Source organism: Hordeum vulgare, chromosome 2H (genome assembly GCF_904849725.1).
Source record: "Hordeum vulgare subsp. vulgare chromosome 2H, MorexV3_pseudomolecules_assembly, whole genome shotgun sequence".
Taxonomy (NCBI): domain Eukaryota; kingdom Viridiplantae; phylum Streptophyta; class Magnoliopsida; order Poales; family Poaceae; genus Hordeum; species Hordeum vulgare.
In genome coordinates this window covers 598,292,324-598,311,359 of record NC_058519.1, presented here as the reverse complement: position 1 = coordinate 598,311,359, position 19,036 = coordinate 598,292,324, and positions in this window count along the sequence as shown.

The following is a 19,036-nucleotide window of genomic DNA, read 5'->3' as shown; positions in this document are numbered from 1 at the left end:
TCCTATATATCAATCTTCGTTTCCAGACCATTCCGGAAACCCTCGTGACATCCGTGATCTCATCCGGGACTCCGAACAACATTCGGTAACCAACCATATAACTCAAATACGCATAAAACAACGTCGAACCTTAAGTGTGCACACCCTGCAGGTTCGAGAACTATGTAGACATGACTGAGAGACTCCTCGGTCAAAATCCAATAGCGGGACCTGGATGCCCATATTGGATCCTACATATTCTACGAAGATCTTATCGTTTGAACCTCAGTGCCAAAGATTCATATAATCCTGTATGTCATTCCCTTTGTCCTTCGGTATGTTACTTGCCCGAGATTCGATCGTCAATATCCGCATACCTATTTCAATATCGTTTACCGGCAAGTCTCTTTACTCATTCCGTAATAAAAGATCCCGCAACTTACACTAAGTCACATTGCTTGCAAGGCTTGTATGTGATGTTGTATTACCGAGTGGGCCCCGAGATACCTCTCCGTCACACGGAGTGACAAATCCCAGTCTCGATCCATACTAACTCAACGAACACCTTCGGAGATACCTGTAGAGCATCTTTATAGTCACCCAGTTACGTTGCGACGTTTGATACACACAAAGCATTCCTCCGGTGTCAGTGAGTTATATGATCTCATGGTCATAGGAACAAATACTTGACACGCAGAAAACAGTAGCAAAAAAATGACACGATCAACATGCTACGTCTATTAGTTTGGGTCTAGTCCATCACGTGATTCTCCTAATGACGTGATCCAGTTATCAAGCAACAACACCTTGTTCATAATCAGAAGACACTGACTATCTTTGATCAACTGGCTAGCCAACTAGAGGCTTGCTAGGGACAGTGTTTTGTCTATGTATCCGCACATGTATATAAGTCTTTATTCAATACAATTATAGCATGGATAATAAACGATTATCTTGATACAGGAATTATAATAATAACTATATTTATTATTGCCTCTAGGGCATAATTCCAACAAAGATCATAGTTCCTATGATCCAGTAGGTCACAAGCTGGGACTTGGTTTATGTTCTGTGAATGCGTTCGTCGAGTGTTCATTAAGAAAGTTCATGTGAAGTTTGTGATCGAACTCCTTTAGAAAAGTTTTCCATAAGTTTCCTACGAAAGGTTTCTTCGAAGTGGCTGGTCTTCACGAGCATTTCCAGTAATCGTTTAGGAAAATTGGACTCCATATGAGTCATATATATTTGTATTAGTTGAGACTCCTCATAATTGACTCAGAACCGAGTTTATAGAGGGTTCTCGTCTTGTTGGATCCAATTTTTGTCGTTCTTTTCCCTAAAAATATCCATATGAGATGCAATTAGGTCTAGGGATGTGTGAGAGACCATAGTTCCGAAGATGCACTAGGCTCAAGCTGGGACTTGGTGTATTTTCTCCGAACGCATTCCTCGAGTGATCGTTAAGAACATTCCTGTGAGGTTTGTGAATGAACATTTTAAGAAATTATTTCTATAAGTTTACTGCGAGATGTTCCTTGGAACTGGCTGGTCGTCACAAGCGCCTCGCGTAATGATTGAGAAAAAAGTACTCCCTATGAGTGAGATATCTCTATATTAGTTGAAACTACTCAAAAGTTATTTAGAACCGAGTTTACACAGCAGTTGTTGTCTTATTGGATCCGACATTTTATATTATTTTCCTCTTAAAATCTCCATATGAGATGAAATTAGGTCTAGGGATAAATGAGAGACCATAGTTCCAATGATGCACTAGCCCAGAAGCTAGGACTTGGTGTATGTTCTCTAAACAAGTTCGCCGAGTGTTCATTAAGAAAGTTCCTGGGAAGTTTGTGAACGAGCTCCTTAAGAGAAGTTTTCCACAAGTTTCCCACAAAAGGTTCATTGGTATTGTTTGTCTTCACAAGTGTTTCCAGTACTCGCTGAAGAAAAACGGACTCTGTATAAGTCAGATATGTTTGTATTAGTCGACCCTGCGCGAAACTGGTTTAGAACCTAGGTTACACGGTAGTTCGTGTCTTGTTGGATCCATTTTTTCTGTTCTTTTCCCATAAAAATATCCATATGAGATACAATTAGGTCTAAGGATACGTGAAAGACCATATTTCCGATGATCCACTAGGGCACAAGCTGGGACATGGTGTATGTTCTCTGAACGCGTTCGGCAAGGGTTCATTAAGAAAGTTCATGTGAAGTTTGTGAACGAACTCCTTAAGAAAAGTTTTCCATAAGTTTCGTACGAAAGGTTCCTTCGAAGTGTCTGGTCTTCGCAAGCGTTTTGAGTAATCATTGAGGAAAAATGAACTTTGTATGAGTCAGATAACTCTGTATTAGTTGACACTTCTCAAAACTGATTCAGAACCGAGTGTACAAAGGGTTCTTGTCTTGTTGGATCCGATTTTTCCAATCTTTTTCCCTAAAAATATCCATATGACATTTAATTAGGTTTAGCTATATGCGAGAGACCATAGTTCCGATGATGCACCTGGGCACGAGCTGTTACTTAGTGTATGTTATCTGAACGCGTTCCCCAAGTGTTCATTAAGAAAGTTCAAATGATGTTTGTGAACGAACTCCTTAAGAAAATATTTCCACAAATTTCCTATGAAAGTTTCCTTCATAGTGGTTGGTCGTCATGAGCGTTTCGAGTACTAATGAGAAAAACCTGAGTCTGAGTGAGTCCGGTATCTCTGGATTAGTCGACACTTATAAAACTGTTTCAGAGCCGAGTTTATGGAGCAGTTATTGTCTTGTTGGATCCGATATTTTCATTATTTTTACCTAAAAAGCTGCATATGAGATGAAATTAGGTCTACTGAAATGTGAGAGACCATAGTACATATGACGCACTGCGGCACAACCTGGGACATGGTGTATGTTCTCCGAACGCGTTCCTCGAGTATCATTAAGAAAGTTCATGTGATGTTTGTGAACGAACTCCTTTAGAAAAGTTTTCCATAAGTTTACTATCAGATGTTTCTTCAAAGCGGATGGTCTTCACGAGCGTTTCGAGTAATCATTGAGAAAAAAAGGATTCCGTATGAGTCACATATATTTATATTAGTCGACACTGCTCAAAAGTGATTCTTTATCGAGTTTATACACCAGTTGTTGTCTTTTTGGATCCGATATTTTCTGTTATTTTCCCCTAAAAATCTCAATATGAGATGCAATTATGCCTAGGGATACGTGAGAGACCATAGTTCTGATAATGCATTGGCGCACAATCTAGGACTTGGTGTATGATCTCTAAATGTGTTCATCGAGTGTTCATTAAGAAAGTTCCTATGAAGTTTGTGAACGAACTCCTTAAGAAAAAATTTCCATAAGTTTCCTACAAAATGTTCCTTCGAAGTGTTTGGTCCTCACGAGCATTTCTAGTACTCGTTGAGGAAAAACAGACTCTGTATGAGTCAGTTATTTGTGTATTAGTCAACCCTGCACAAAACTGATTCAAAACCGAGGTTACAAAGCAGTTGTATCTAGGTGCATCCAAAATTTTCCGTTCTTTTTCAATAAAAATATCCATATGAGATACAATTCAGTCTAGGCATATGCAAAAGACCATAGTTCCTATGATCCACTAGGGCACAAGTTGGGACTTGATGTATGTTCTCTGAATGTGTTCGTCCCGTGTTCATTAAGAAAGTTCATGTGAAGTTTGTGATTGAATTCCTTATGAAAAGTTCTCCTTAAGTTTCCTACGAAAGGTTCCTTCGAAGTGGCTTGTTTTCACGAGCATTTTCAGTAATCATTGAGGAAAATTGGACTCCATATGAGTCAGATATCTCTGTATTAGTTGACACTCCTCGACTCAGAACCGAGTTTATAGAGGGTTCTTGTCTTGTTGGATCCAATTTTTTCCAATCTTTTCCCCTAAAAATATCCAGATGAGATGCAATTAGGTCTAGGGGTATGCGAGAGACCATAGTTCCGATGATGCACTCGGGATCAAGCTGGGACTTGGTGTATGTTCTCCGAACGTATTCCTCGAATGATCATTAAGAACATTCCTGTGAGGTTTGTGAATGAACATGTTGAGAAATTGTTTCCATAAGTTTACTACGACATGTTCCTTAGAAGTGGCTGGTCGTCACGAGCGTTTCACGTAATCATTGAGAAAAAAGTACTCTGTATGACTAAGATATCTCTATATTAGTTGACACTACTCAAAGGTTATTGAGAACCGAGTTTACACAACAGTTGTTGTCTTATTGGATCCGATATTTTATTTCTTTTAAGCTAAAAATCTCCATATGAGATGCAATTAGGTCTGGGATACGTGAGAGACCGTAGTTCCAATGATGCATTGGCGTAGAAGGTAGGACTTGGAGTATGTTCTCTAAACAAGTTCGTCGAGTGTTCATTAAGAAAGTTCCTTTGAAGTTTGTGAACGAGCTCCTTAGGAAAAGTTTTCCACAAGTTTCCTACAAAAGTTTCATTCGTATTGTTTGGTCTTCACGAGTGTTTCGAGTACTCGTTGAGGAAAAATGGACTCCGTATAAGTCAGATATGTTTGTATTAGTCGACCCTGCTCAAAACTGATTCAGAACCGAAGTTACAAAGTAGTTCGTGTCTTGTTGGATCCACTTTTTTCGTTCTTTTTCCCTAAAAATATCCATATGAGACACAATTAGGTCTAGGGATATGTGAAAGACTATAGTTCTGATGATCCACTAGGGCACAAGCTGGGACTTGGTGTATGTTCTCTGAACGCGTTCGTCGAGCGTTCATTAAGAAAGTTCATGTGAAGTTTGTGAACGAACTCCTTAAGAAAAGTTTTCCATAAGTTTTGTCCGAAAGGTTCCTTTGAAGCGTCTAGTCTTCGCGAGCGTTTCGAGTAATCATTAAGGAAAAATGGACTACGTATGAGTCAGATAACTCTTTACTAGTTCATACTGCTCAGAACTGATTCAGAACCGAGTTTATAGAGGGTTCTTGTCTTGTTGGATCCAATTTTTCCAATCTTTTTCCCTCAAAATATCCGTATGAGATTTAATTAGGTCTAGGTATATGCGAGAGACCATAGTTCCAATGATGCACTGGGGCACAAGCTGTGACTTAGTGTATGTTATATGAATGCGTTCCCCAAGTGTTCATTAAGAAAGTTCAAATGATGTTTGTGAACGAACTCCTTAAGAAACTATTTCCATAAATTTCCTACGAAAGTTTCCTTCATAGTGGCTGGTCATCACGAGCGTTTCGACTACTATTGAGAAAAACCTAAGTCCGAGTGAGTCTGGTATCTCTCGATTAGTCGACACTTATAAAACTGATTCAGGGCCGAGTTTACAGAGCAGTTCTTGTCTTGTTGGATCTGATATTTTCATTATTTTTACCTAAAAATCTTCATATGAGATGAACTTAGGTCTACTAATATGTGAGAGACCATAGTTCCTATGATGCACTGCGGCACAAGCTGGGACTTGGTGTATGTTCTCCGAACGCGTTCCTGGAGTAATCATTAAGAAAGTTCATGTGAGGTTTGTGAACGAACTCCTTAAGAAAAGTTTTCCAGAAGTTTACTATGAGATGTTTCTTCGAACCGGATGGTCTTCACGAGCATTTCAAGTAATCATTAAGGAAAAAAGGATTATGTATGAGTCACATATATTTATATTAGTCGACACTTCTCAAAAGTGATTCGTAACCGAGTTTACACAACAGTTGTTGTCTTGTTGGATCTGATATTTTCTGTTATTTTCCCCTAAAAATCTCCATATGAGATGGAATTATGCCTAGGGATACGGGAGAGACCATAGTTTCGATGATGCATTGGTGCACAATATAGGACTTGGTGTATAATCTCTAAATGCTTTCATTGAGTGTTCATTAAGAAACTTCCTATGAAGTTTGTGAACGAACTCCTTAAGAAAAGTTTTCCATAAGCTGACACTACTCCGTATGAGCGTTTCCAGTACACGTTGTTGGATCCATCTTTTTCGGTCTTTTTTCCTAAAAATGTTCGTTTGAGACACAATTAGGTCTAGGGTCTTTTTGCCTAATAACATAGTTTCGATGATCCACTAGGCACAAGCTCGGACATCGTATATGTTCTTTAAACGCGTTCGTTGAGTGTTCATTAAGAAAGTTCATCTGAAGTTTGTGAATGAACTCCTTATGAAAAAAATTACATAAGTTTTGTACGAAAGGTTCCTTCGAAGTTTCTAGTCTTCAAGAGCGTTTCGAGTAATCACTGAGGAAAAACGACTCCGTATGAGTCAGATATATCTGTATTAGTTGACACTGCTCAAAACTGATTCAGAACCGATGATGGGGTTATAGTCCCAAGGTAGGGTCATAGGCCTGCCCTATAGGTCCTACCCAAGGACTACCCTTCATAGAGGACAAGGCCCTTAGACAGTTCCGACTGAACTAAGGACTCCCCCATCATCCAGTCGGTGACGAGCACTCGGAGCGTATTTAACGTACCGACTGAATTCCACTCTCTACATCGTAACCTCCGAGGAGGGCAACGGTCATACGTTTTCATACACCATTATTAACATTTAAGGCATACGTTACCTGTAACGTAGGCATTTATTCGCCACTATTCCACCCCTGTCCACCGGGCCATTATGAAGGGTAGCGCACTCTATATAAGCAGCCCTTCCCCACTGGTGCAGGGGTTGGCATTTACAGTAATCCTATATTCCACTCGACACTAAGCTCCCAAGAGCACTGAGACGTAGGGCTTTTACCTCCACCGTAGAGGGGCCTGAACTCATACATCCTTGCCGTAGCTAAGGCTCTGCCCATCCTTTCGTACCCTACACCTCTACTGTCAGACTTATACCCACGACAGTTGGCGCCCACCTTGGGGCAGGCGTCTAATCGACTTCCGGCGAGTTTGCAACTTCATCTTTTCATCATGTCGTCCGGCGGTGATTTGTGCATGGGTCATAAGATCCGCTTCGCCGCACTCTCCTTCATCATCGACGATTCGGCATGGCTTCGGGATGCGCCCCTCGATGTCAAGGCGCTCCCCAGTCGCGGGGCTACGCACTTCCGTGCCGGTTCCTGCGGCATCCTTCTTCTGCAGCTATCGGCCCCGGTGTTGATCTTCGCCCCCGTCACGCACCGAAACAAGCGGTCCCGCCGTCCGTGGCTCCAGCGTTGGGTATGACACGCCCAGGCGCGACAGAACGCGTCTTCTCAAGTGCCGGTCCTCGAGTCGGTTGTGGTCGCACCGCCGTCCCAGTGCTTGGACTCAGTTCTGACTGAGTTACCTTCCGAGTACTTGGGTCGCGGACCTGCAGCCGAAGTTCTCATGGCCGATTCCCATGAAAGTCCCCTCTGAACTGGCCAGAACGAGCATGAGGTCGGTGAATCATCCGGCGCTCGTCGTCAACACCCCGTTCTGCTAGTCGACGCATGCGCTACAGCAACGTCGAGGTGTTCCACACACCCGTCGTCAACGTGGCTGCCGCTGCCAAGATAGCCGATTCCCTCCAACCGACTGATTCACAGGCTGGTAGAGGGATCAAGCAGATTCGTGCCCTGTTGCATACAGCACAGCAGCAGAATTTGGCGGTCTCCCAATCGCACAATAGGATCCACAACAGTTCTGTTCACGCGAACACGCATCGGTCGGTTTTCAGCCCCGACTCTCATCAGCGACGCGGAGGAGGCAGCCGTTCCAGGAATCCCGAAGATCGTCGTCGTTCACGCACCCCTCCACGGGGTGGGCCTTACGGGCCCCGACATCACGATGATCGGCGTTCAGTCGGTGACGCATATGATCCAAGGCCCGACGCAAGAGGGTACATCGCCCAAAGGAAGGTCGACAGGAGTCGAGCCCACCGTGATGGTCACGATAGAGACCGTCTGAGTGGAAGCAGGACCATCGTCTCTGGTCCCGAGTGCTTCAGTCGGGCCATCAGTTCAGCTGACATCCCTCCCAACTTCCGATTGGCGACGGGAATCAGCAAGTTCACAGGAGAGTCCAAGCCAGAAACATGGCTGGACGACTACAGAGTGGCGGTCCAGATCGGTGGCGGAGATGACCAGGTCGCCATGAAGCATCTCCCCCTGATGCTCGACGGCTCGGCACAAGCGTGGTTGAACCAGTTGGCTCCGTCAAGCATCTACAGCTGGGCAGATCTGTCCCGAGTCTTCATCAGGACCTTCGTGGGCACATGCAAACGCCCTGCTGGTCTCGTGGAGCTCCAGCACTGTGTCCAGAAGCAGAATGAACCCCTACGCGATTTCATCCAGCGCTGGACGACCCTCTACCACACGGTGGAGAACGTCACGGAGCATCAAGCAGTCTGCGCCTTCAAGGCAGGCGTGCGGTACAGGTATCTGTACCTGAAGTTCGGTCGGACAGGTGACATCTCCATGAACAAGATGATGGAGATAGCCGCACGCTATGCTAATGGCGAGGAGGAGGACCGCATACGTAGCGGCAAGCATAAGGTAGTCGCCGATGGAGATGGGAACAGCAATCGGAAGCAGAAGCAGAAAGCTCCGTCCACTCCGCAGGCAGAGGCAGCAGCCGTTACAAATGCCAAGTTCAAGGGCAAGGGGAAAGCTCAGTACACCCCCAAGAAGAAACAGTTCGGGGATTCCATCCTGGATCAGCCGTGTCTAATCCACACAAAGATGGACGAGGAAGACAACGCCATATTCCCGAAGCACACCACTCGGCAATGTCGTCTCCTGATCCAAGGATTCGGTGAAGGGCAACCGAGTGAAAAGGACAACGAGCAGGATGATGAGGACAAGGAGGATCCGTTCCCCCAAGTTCATGCAACATTGATGATTTTTGCTGACGTGGAAAGCAAGAGTCGACTGAAGCTGGTGAACAGGGAGGTGAACATGGCAATCCCAACCAACCCTACGTTCCTCAAATGGTCTCAGACTGCGATCACCTTTGATCAGTCGGACCATCCAGCACACGTGCCCACCCCAGGGAGGCAAGCTCTGGTCGTCGACCCGGTGGTGGAAGGAGTCCGACTGCGCAAAGTCCTCATGGACGGTGGTAGCGGCTTGAACATCATGTACGCCGACACTCTCAAGGGGATGGGCATTCCGATGTCCAAACTTAGCGAGAGCAGCATGCAGTTCCATAGAGTCGTCCCAGGACGAAAGGCCAAGTCACTCGGCCAAATCGCGTTGGACGTCGTTTTCGGCTCCGATAAGAACTTCCACAAGGAAAAACTGACATTCGACGTAGTGGACTTCCAGAGTGCATACCATGCGATTCTGGGTCATCCGACGTATGCACGTTTCATGGCCCGTCCATGTTACGTGTATTTGAAGCTGAAGATGCTGGGTCCCAAAGGTGTGATCACGGTCACGGGCAATCGGCAGCGGGCCGAGGAGTGTCTGCAGCAGGGGTCGAGGTTAGCCGATCAACAGATGGCTATCCTCGAGCTGGATGAATACAAGAAGACCGCCGACCCCGCTGACTTGATGCGTTCGAAGAAGCCAGCTTCGGACTCCGCATTCCAGTCGGCGGGAGACACGAAGAAAGTCAGCATCCACCCGACGGACGACGCCGCTGCCCCGACGAACATCTCCACCACCCTTGATTTAAAATAGGAAGCTGAGCTCATCCAATTCCTCCGTGAGAACTAGGACATTTTCACATGGAAGCCCGCTGACATGCCAGGTGTACCCAGGTAGTTGGCTGAGCACCGACTGCATGTGGATCCTGCTGCTCGGCCCGTCCGAGAACGCCTGCGTCGGTCCGCCGCGCACAAAAGGAAGGCAATCGGAGAGGAGGTGGCTAAGCTTTTGGCAGCCAACTTCATTCGCACTTCATTCGCGAGGTACACCACTCCGAGTGGCTCGCCAATGTTGTCATGGTGCCCAAGAAGGACAAGTATCTCCGTATGTGCATCGATTTCAAGCATCTCAATAAGGTCTGCCCGAAAGATCATTTCCCGCTCCCCCACATTGATCAAATTGTTGATTCGACTACGGGCTGCGAGCGTGTGTCATTCCTTGATGCCTATTCGGGCTATCATCAGATCCGTCTGTATGGTCCGGATGAATTTAAAACAGCCTTCATCACCCCATTCGGGTGTTTCTGCTACATCACTATGCCATTCGGTTTGAAGAATGTAGGAGCAACTTTTATGCGCATGATCCAAAAATGCCTCCTTGACAAGATCGGTTGAAATGTGGAGTTATATATGGACGATATCGTAGTCAAGTCAGGTTCTGACCTGCTGACTGACTTGGCAGAAACATTCGCCAACCTACGTAGGTACGATATCAAGCTCAACCCAGCCAAGTGTTCATTCGGCGTTCCCAGCGGGAAGTTACTCGGTTTCTTCATTTCCGAACGAGGGATCGATGTCAACCCCGAAAAGATCGGGACCATTGTCCGAATGGAACGGCCGGTCAGAATACATGATGTTCAAAGGCTCACAGGTTGCCTAGCGGCTTTGAGCAGGTTTATCGCTCGACTCGGTGAGAAGGCGTTACCTCTGTACCGACTCATGAAGAAATCAGATACTTTCGAGTGGACAGACGAAGCCCAAATTGCATTCGACGACCTCAAAGCCCTGCTTTCCACCCAGTCGGTTCTTACTGCCCCGCTCAGTAAAGAACCCCTTCTTCTGTACATCGCGGCTACAAATCAAGTTGTCAGGACTGTTCTCACAGTCGAACGCGAAGAAGAAGGCAAAGCGTACAAGGTTCAGCGGCCAGTATATTATGTCTCTGAAGTCCTCACTCCTTCCAAGCAGAGGTATCCCCATTACCAAAAGCTTATTTATGGGATCTACATGACTGCAAAGAAGGTGGCTCATTATTTCCAAGACCACTCGGTGTCTGTCATTTCTGATGCTCCGTTGTCGGAAATCCTCCACAATCGAGACGCATCAGGCCGAGTGGCGAAGTGGGCAATGGAGATGTTATACTGTGACATCAAGTTCGAAGCCAAGAAGGCTATAAAGTCTCAAGCTCTGGCTGACTCCATAGCAGAATGGGTAGAACAACAGCAACCGACTCACATCTACTCGGCCCATTGGACTATGTTCTTCGATGGGTCCAAGATTTTGAATGGCTCCGACGCTAGCGTAGTGATCATATCGCCAAAAGGTGATAAACTCAAGTATGTGTTGCAGATACATTTCGATTCTTCCAACAATGAGGCATAGTACGAAGCCCTCCTTTATGGATTGCGCATGGCCATCACACTCGGCGTTCGTCGCCTGATGGTCTATGGTGATTCAGATCTGGTGGTTAATCAAGTGATGAAGGAATGGGACGTAAGGAACCCCACCATGACCGCATACTGCAACACAGTAAGGAATCTCGAGAAGAAGTTTGAAGGTCTGGAACTTCACCATGTTCCCCGGCTAAAAAACCAAGCAGCAGATGAATTGGCAAAACTTAGATCCACTCGGAGACCAGTCCCGAGTGATGTCTGCCTTGAGCACCTACATCTTCCCTCACTGAAGGAAGATCCCTTTACAGAGGGGCCAGTACAACCAAAGAGCTCAACAGATCCGACTGAAGTCGAGGTCCCCGCTATGGTTGATTTGATCATGGAGATTCTTGCTGTCATCCCCGAGTGGACTGTGCCGTTCATTGCGTACATCTTGAGGCAAGAGTTACCAGAAGACGAAGTCCAAGCGAGGCAGATCGTCCGCAGGTCGAAATCCTTCACCGTCATTGATGGCCAGTTGTACAAGGAAAGTGTTTCAGGCGTCCTTCAGCGGTGCATCTCCCCTGAGGAGGGACAGTTGATCTTGGAAGAAATTCACTCGGGAACCTGCGGCCATCATGCCTCCTCAAGAGCAATCATCGCCAAAGCATTCAGGGATGGTTTCTTCTGGTTGCAGGCGAATGAAATGGCAAAAGATATGGTCGACCGATGCGAAGGCTGTCAGTTCTATTCGAACAAGTCCAACAAGCCAACATCTGCGCTGAAGACAATCCCTCTTGTTTGGCCGTTCGCGGTGTGGGGATTAGATACAGTTGGACCATTCAGAACAGGCCAAGGGGGATTCACTCATCTGTTGGTAGCAGTCGACAAGTTTACCAAGTGGATTGAAGCTAAGCCCATCAAGAAACTCGACGCCCTTACGGCCATCAAATTTGTCAGAGACATCATCGCAAGACTCGGGGTTCCGTACAGCATAATCACCGACAATGGCACAAACTTTGACTCGGACAGATTCAAAGGTTTTTGCATAGGCCAAGGTATTCGAGTGGATTTTGCATCTGTGGCGCACCCCCAAACAAACGGGCAAGCAGAGCGGGCGAATGGACTTATTCTTCAAGGGTTGAAGCCTCGACTCCTACGAGAAGTTGGACAAGCCGCCGGCGCATGGGTCACCGAGCTGCCTTCGGTGTTGTGGGGCCTCCGCACAACTCCGAATAGATCTACAGGGCGATCCTCGTTCTTCCTCGTTTATGGAGCCGAGGCAGTCCTTCCGAGTAACTTGCTTCACAACTCTCCACGAGCCGAACTCTTCTCCGAAGCCGAAGCAGAGCAAGCCAGGCAAGACGGAGTAGATCTTCGAGAAGAAGAGTGCGAGATGGCACTGACTCGCTCAACAATTTATCAATAAGATCAGCGGTGATTTCACGCACGGCACGTCAGGAGTCGCACATTCCAAGCAGGCGACCTGGTGCTCCGAGTGGATCAGCAGAGACCTCACAAGTTGGCTCCCGCCTGGGAAGGACCCTTCATCATCCCTAAGGTGCTGAACAATGGAGCGTATCGACTCTACAACCTCGACAGGGAAACGGACTAGCCGCGAGCATGGAATGGAGATCTCCTGAAACGCTTTTACACGTGACCGCCGACGGAGACAATGTAAAGAACAAGTATCATTGAAGTAATACAAAGCAGATTGATTTCTTGCAGGTTCAAAATTCTTCCATGTTTGCAGACTCCGCTCTAAAAACTCGCTTCGAGTGTGCACCAAAGGCCGCACTCGGGGACTTAGCTGCGACCCAGAATCGCCTAAGTACAAACTTGCTCCAAGTGTGCACTAAAAATCGCACTCGGAGACTTAGCTGCGACCCAGAATCGTCTAAGTAAAAACTCGCTCCGAGTGCGCACTAAAAGCCGCACTCGGAGACTTAGCTGCGACCCAGAATCGCCTAAGTAAAAACTCGCTCCGAGTGCGCACTAAAAGCCACACTCGGAGACTTAGCTGCGACCTAGAATCGCCTAAGTACAAACTCGCTTCGAGTGTGCACTAAAAGTCGCACTCGGGGACTTAGCTGCGACCCAGAATCGCCTAAGTAAAAAAATTCGCTCCGATTGCGCACTAAAAGCCGCACTCGGGGACTTAGCTGCGATCCAGAATCGCCTAAGTAAAAAGCTTCCTTCGAGTGTATCTTCTAGATCCACTCGGAGGCTTAGCAGACCCTCATTGAGGCTCATGTGGATGTGAAGACAACTGACAACTACATGAGTAACAACTCACTCCGAGTGCGAGCTTACAGCCGCACTCGGGGACTTAGCTGCGACCCAGAATCGCCTAAGTACAAACTCGCTCCGAGTGCGAGCTTACAGCTGCACTCGGGGACTTAGATGCGACCCAGAATCGCCTAAGTACAAACTCGCTCCAAGTGCGAGCTTACAGCCGCACTCGGGGACTTAGCTGCGACCCAGAATCGCCTAAGTACAAACTCGCTCCGAGTGCGCACTAAAAGCCGCACTCGGGGACTTAGCTGCGATCCAGAATCGCCTAAGTAAAAAAGCTTCCTTTGAGTGTATCCTCGAGATCCACTCGGAGGCTTAGCAGACGCTCATTGAGGCTCATGTGGATGTGAAGACAACTGACAACTACATGAGTATCAACTCACTCCGAATGCGCACGAAAAGTCACACTCGGGGACTTAGCTGCGACTCAGAGTCGCCTAAGTAAAAAGCTTCCTCATGTTTTCCATTGGCTTCACCAAGAAACGCCAAACAAAAACCACGAGCCAAAATCGTGTCAAAAAAATTGGCGAACGAAGAGCAAAATATTCGACTCGAGTTCAAAGTTGGATCTACGGTCAGTCGACTCGGTGTGAATCAAGCTTATCCACACCAAACCACAAATGTGACGGCCAACAGCTGTGGCCAAAGTTTGATACAGATACCACTCGGCATACCGAGGTAAATGTGCGTTCACCATAAAGTTTTTCAAGTGTCACCGGGACTGGCAGGCTCCACGAAGGTGTCAAGGTCGATTCCGTCTGCGATGCGAGTGGCTGTGTCGAGGAAGGTCTCCATGAAATCTTCGAATCGAAGCATCTTGGTGTTGGCGACCTGCAACGTCTTCAGCTTTTCTTCGCGAGCTTCCTTGCAGTGCACTCGAACCAGCGATAGCGCCATGTCCGCACCACAACGAGCGGCAGACTTCTTCCATGCTTGCACTCTGTTCGGGACGTCCTCCAGCCGAGTCATCAACCCTTCTATTTCTTGCCGGGAATCGTCTTCGGGCCACAGCTCCTTGTCGATCCGGCCGATGAATTCTCTCAGACGGCCAATGAAAGGTCCCACTCTGCCAAGCCGAATATGTGCTCGGAGCTAGTCCCGGTTGGCCTCGTCGCCGAGTGGAACGTTCGGAACAACCGAGCGTTCAATGTCGGCTGCTTCAGCCTCAGCGTCCAGAAAAAAATCTGCAAAGAAAATACAAGCAGAAAGTAAGCACAGAATGAACTCCAAAGCCAAGAAGCACTCGGCAAAAGACTTACCACCAAGCAGTGCAATCATCTTCCTTGCCCAGTCGCTGACGTACTTCTCCTGCGCCATGCACCGAGTGTTCATCAACTTCAGCTGGCCCATCCGTTCGGTTCTTTGACTCTTCAATTTTTCAATTTTGGCTACCAATGCCTTGTTGGTCTCCCGGGGCTCCTCCAAAGACTTCTCTCGGTCAGCAAGAGCCCCCTTCACACCAGCCAGGTCATTCACAGCCGCCTCCAAGTCTGCAGCAAGCTGAATCTTTTCAGCCTTCAGAGCATTGTATGCGGATCCCATTTCGCAAGTCTTCTGCCAAATAAGCGCAAAGGGAAGATCAGACACATTCAACAAGGAAAACAATCAAAGCTCAAAGTTCTTCAGACCCCTGCCGATGCAAGCAATCGACAGCGGTCTCGGGGACTACACCCAGCGGGTTCACTAAGAGTGACCCCACTGACATGAAGCTCGAACAGGTCGACCCTATTGAGCTACATGACAAACAGACAAATCTATGAGACTACTATTACCCGACCTGAGTAACACTACTCTCGAGGACTACACCCAGTGGGTGCACTCAGAGTGCCCCCACTGGTACCATTCGGGCAAATCAGCTCTCATCTGTTCAGGTAACGGAAATTACATATAAAGACAACTGTCGGTGCAAGCACTCGACAGAAGTCTCGGGGACTACACCCACTGGGTTCACTCGGAGTGAACCCACTGCAAAATCATCCTACTGTATCCGAGTCTATCACTGAAACCCCCAGTGGGTGACAAGAGGAAAGTAAACACTTACTAGCGCACTTACTCGGATATTGTCCCGGAGCTCCAAGCTTTTCTTGTACAAAGACGCGATGGAGTCGTACGCTCCCTTGGCATCACCCACCATCAGCTCCACCTGCACCATGGCGTCCTTGGCGGCCCCCACCTGGTCTTCCGGGAGATGTCGGGCGTCATATTGAACGGTTGACGGACCTGGCGCGGCAGAAGTCTCCCTGGGCATCCCGAGTTCCGCTCCAATCGGTCCCGCCGTGAGGGGCACCGTCTCAGTCGGCGGCACCATCTCGGTCGGCGGCACGTTCATGGTGGGAGCAGCAGCAGATGGGACAATCTCAAGGACAGGCGCCAAAGCTGGCCCCGACCCCCTCTGGTCGTCATCCTCCAGATGGATCACCTCCGAAGGAAGCCCGACTGAACAACACGAAATTACAGAAAAAGGGGCAAGATTAGAGATAGCACTCGCGAAACAATAATGCAAACTCTCAGAATCATGGCAACATACCTTGCTGGGACGTGGCGGCGTTATCCGTGACCATAGGATCATCGTCCTGGCGTGGCAGAGAGGTGGCGGAAGTAGCAGCCCTGTTGGGTGAAATCCACTCGACGGATAAGCATGAGTTTAAACAGACACTAAAAAAAGGATGGGAGAACAAGTCACTTACGCTGAGGCGACTGGAACAGTGATCCTCATCCGAGGCAAAGCTTTCCGAGGCTTGGGCCCACTAGGTTTGGCCACCTTGGACGGCTAGTCCGTGGGCTCGGCAGCAGCGTCCCTAGTCCTCTTCACACTCCGAGCACTCGGAGCCACGGGAGGGGCTGGCGGAGCACTCGGAGCCGCTGGAGGAGCCGGCGGAGCCGCGGAATCGTGACGGCGCTTAGTTTGATGCTCTAATGATGGAGGCGGCGAGCTCTGCTCGCCAACCTCCTCCTCCTCCTCTTCCGTCTCCTCTTCCGTCTCCCCACTGTCGGAGACATACTCGGCACTGTCCATGCTGCCCTCCTCTTCCTCGGCTGGATTCCCGTTCGAGACGGTAGAATGCCAGTTGGTCCACTCCTGCACAAGACACAGTTGGCAACGTCAGGCGGCAGGACAAGAAAAGCGAGAAATCTAAAGAGAGCAAAAGCACTCGACAAGATGCGCTCACCTCATTCGGAGGAGGATTGTCGGCGCGGAAGGGCTTCACTCGCTGGGCTCCTTGGGGGTTGTCGCATGCGCCTGTGATGCCGCGGACCCACGCTGTCACAGTCTCCCTGGTCATGCATTCTGGATGAGTCTAAGTGGAATCCTCAGGCCCAGCATAGTGCCACATGGCGTGGTGTCGGGCTTGCAGCGGCTGGATGCGCCGACCCAGAAAAGTCTCCAACAAGTCCGTGCCGGTGACTCCCTTGCGGACGGCGGCTATCAGTGCGTCGACCAGAGGCTGGATCTGGATCTTTTCCCTCTTTGAGAGTGCAAGCTGCCTGGGAGGGGCCAGACGGTCTAGGCTAAAAGGTGGCAACCCAGTCGCAGCATTCGGACAAGCGATGTCCTGGCAATAGAACCAGGTCGATTGCCAGTTCCTAACTGACTCGGACAACTGGAGAGGGGGATAGCTACTCTTTGTTTTCTTCTGAGAGCCTAAGCCCCCGCAGAGCTGGAGGAGATGGGTCTTATCGTCCGACTGGCTAAGCTTTTTGATGGTTTGGGACCTAGCGGAGAAGACGTACTTAAAGAGCCCCTAGTGGAGGGGACATCCAATAAAGCACTCGCAAAGGGTGACGAATGCTGCAAGGTGGGCTATCGCGTTCGGAGGAAATGACGGAGCTGCGCCCCGAAGTGATTCATAATACCTCGGAAGAAGGGGTGGGGAGGCAAGGAGAAGCCCCTGAACACATGGTTGAGCAGCAGAACACGCTCCCCCTCCTTCGGCGCCGGCTCCGTCTCGCCCTCCGGCAGCCTCCACGACTTGTTGGCGATCATGCCGTGCTCCACCAGCTCCAGCAAGTCGTCCTGCGTCACCGTGGAGGGGAGAAAATCCCCCTGGATCCAACCCGCCGGCAGTACCCGATGTCGCCGCTGAGCAGGGGTCGTCCCCTTCTTCTTCTTCTTCTGCGCTTCGAGTTTGCTGGTCTGCCCCTTCGTCATGGTGAAGGCCACAGATTAGCAGAGGAGGAGAAGAAGGAGGAGGCTTGGGGCACGCAGGGAGCTACGGGAGGAGCAAGGTTAATGCGAGGAAGAAGAGCAGCGCAACCAGAAATCCCCGCCGGAGGGACTTCAATAAGCTTCCGACTGAGTCACTAACAGGTGGCCCCGAAATCTTATGCCCCCGATCGGCTGCTGCGATGTTAGTGGAGAAGATAAAGGTGCGGTAATCGAGGCGGCAGAAACTACTCGATGGCGATGTCGTCACCCCCGCTGAGCGCGCCGCAACCGAAATTTGAGGATCCCGGAAAATCCGCCGCTGTCAGTTTGACCGGTCACATCGAAAGATTCCGTGGAAGCACTCGGTCCCTGACGGTTCGTTTCACTGGTATATTCACTCGGATCACTGGTTCAAAGGATAAAATGGATCAAGGCAAACAACGCCAAAGTCACATCCATACCAGTCGGATCCGTACTCCAGGCATCACTTCATCGTTCCAACCCCGATCCATTCGGGGACTAATGATGGGGTTATAGTCCCAGGGTAGGGTCATAGGCCTGCCCTATAGGTCCTACCCAAGGACTACCCTTCATAGAGGACAAGGCCCTTAGACAGTTCCGACTGAACTAAGGACTCCCCTGTCATCCAGTCGGTGAAGAGCACTCGGAGCGTATTTAACGTACCGACTGAATTCCACTCTCTACATCGTAACCTCCCACGAGGGCAACGGTCATACGTTTTCATACACCATTATTAACATTTAAGGCATACGTTACCTCTAACATAGGCATTTATTTGCCACTATTCCACCCCTGTCCACCGGGCCATTATGAAGGGCAGCGCACTCTATATAAGCCGCCCTTCCCCACTGGTGCAGGGGTTGGCATTTACGGTAATCCTATATTCCACTCGACACTAAGCTCCCAAGAGCACTGAGACGTGAGGCTTTTACCTCCACCGTAGAGGGGCCTGAACTCATACATCATCGCCGTAGCTAAGGCTCTGCCCATCCTTTCGTACCCTACACATCTACTGTCAGACTTATACCCACGACAACTGAGTTTATACAGGCTTCTTGTCTTGTTGGATCCGATTTTTCCAATCTTTTTCCCAAAAAAATATCCATATGAGATTTAATTAGGTCTGGGGTTACGGGAGAGATGATAGTTCTGATGATGCACTAGGGCACAAGCTGGGACTTAGTGTATGTTCTCTAAACGCGTTCCCCAAGTGTTCATTAAGAAATTTCCAATGATGTTTGTGAACGAACTGCTTAAGAAAAGGTTTACATAAATTCCCTATGGAAGGTTCCTTCATAGTGGCTGGACATCACGAGCGTTTCGAGTACTCTTGACAAAAACTGGACTCTGTGTGAGTCAGGTATCTATGGATTAGTCGACACTTATAAAACATATTCAGAACCGAGTTTACAGAGTAGTTCTTGTCTTCTTGGATCCGATATTTTCATTCTTTTTCCCTTAAAATCTTCCTA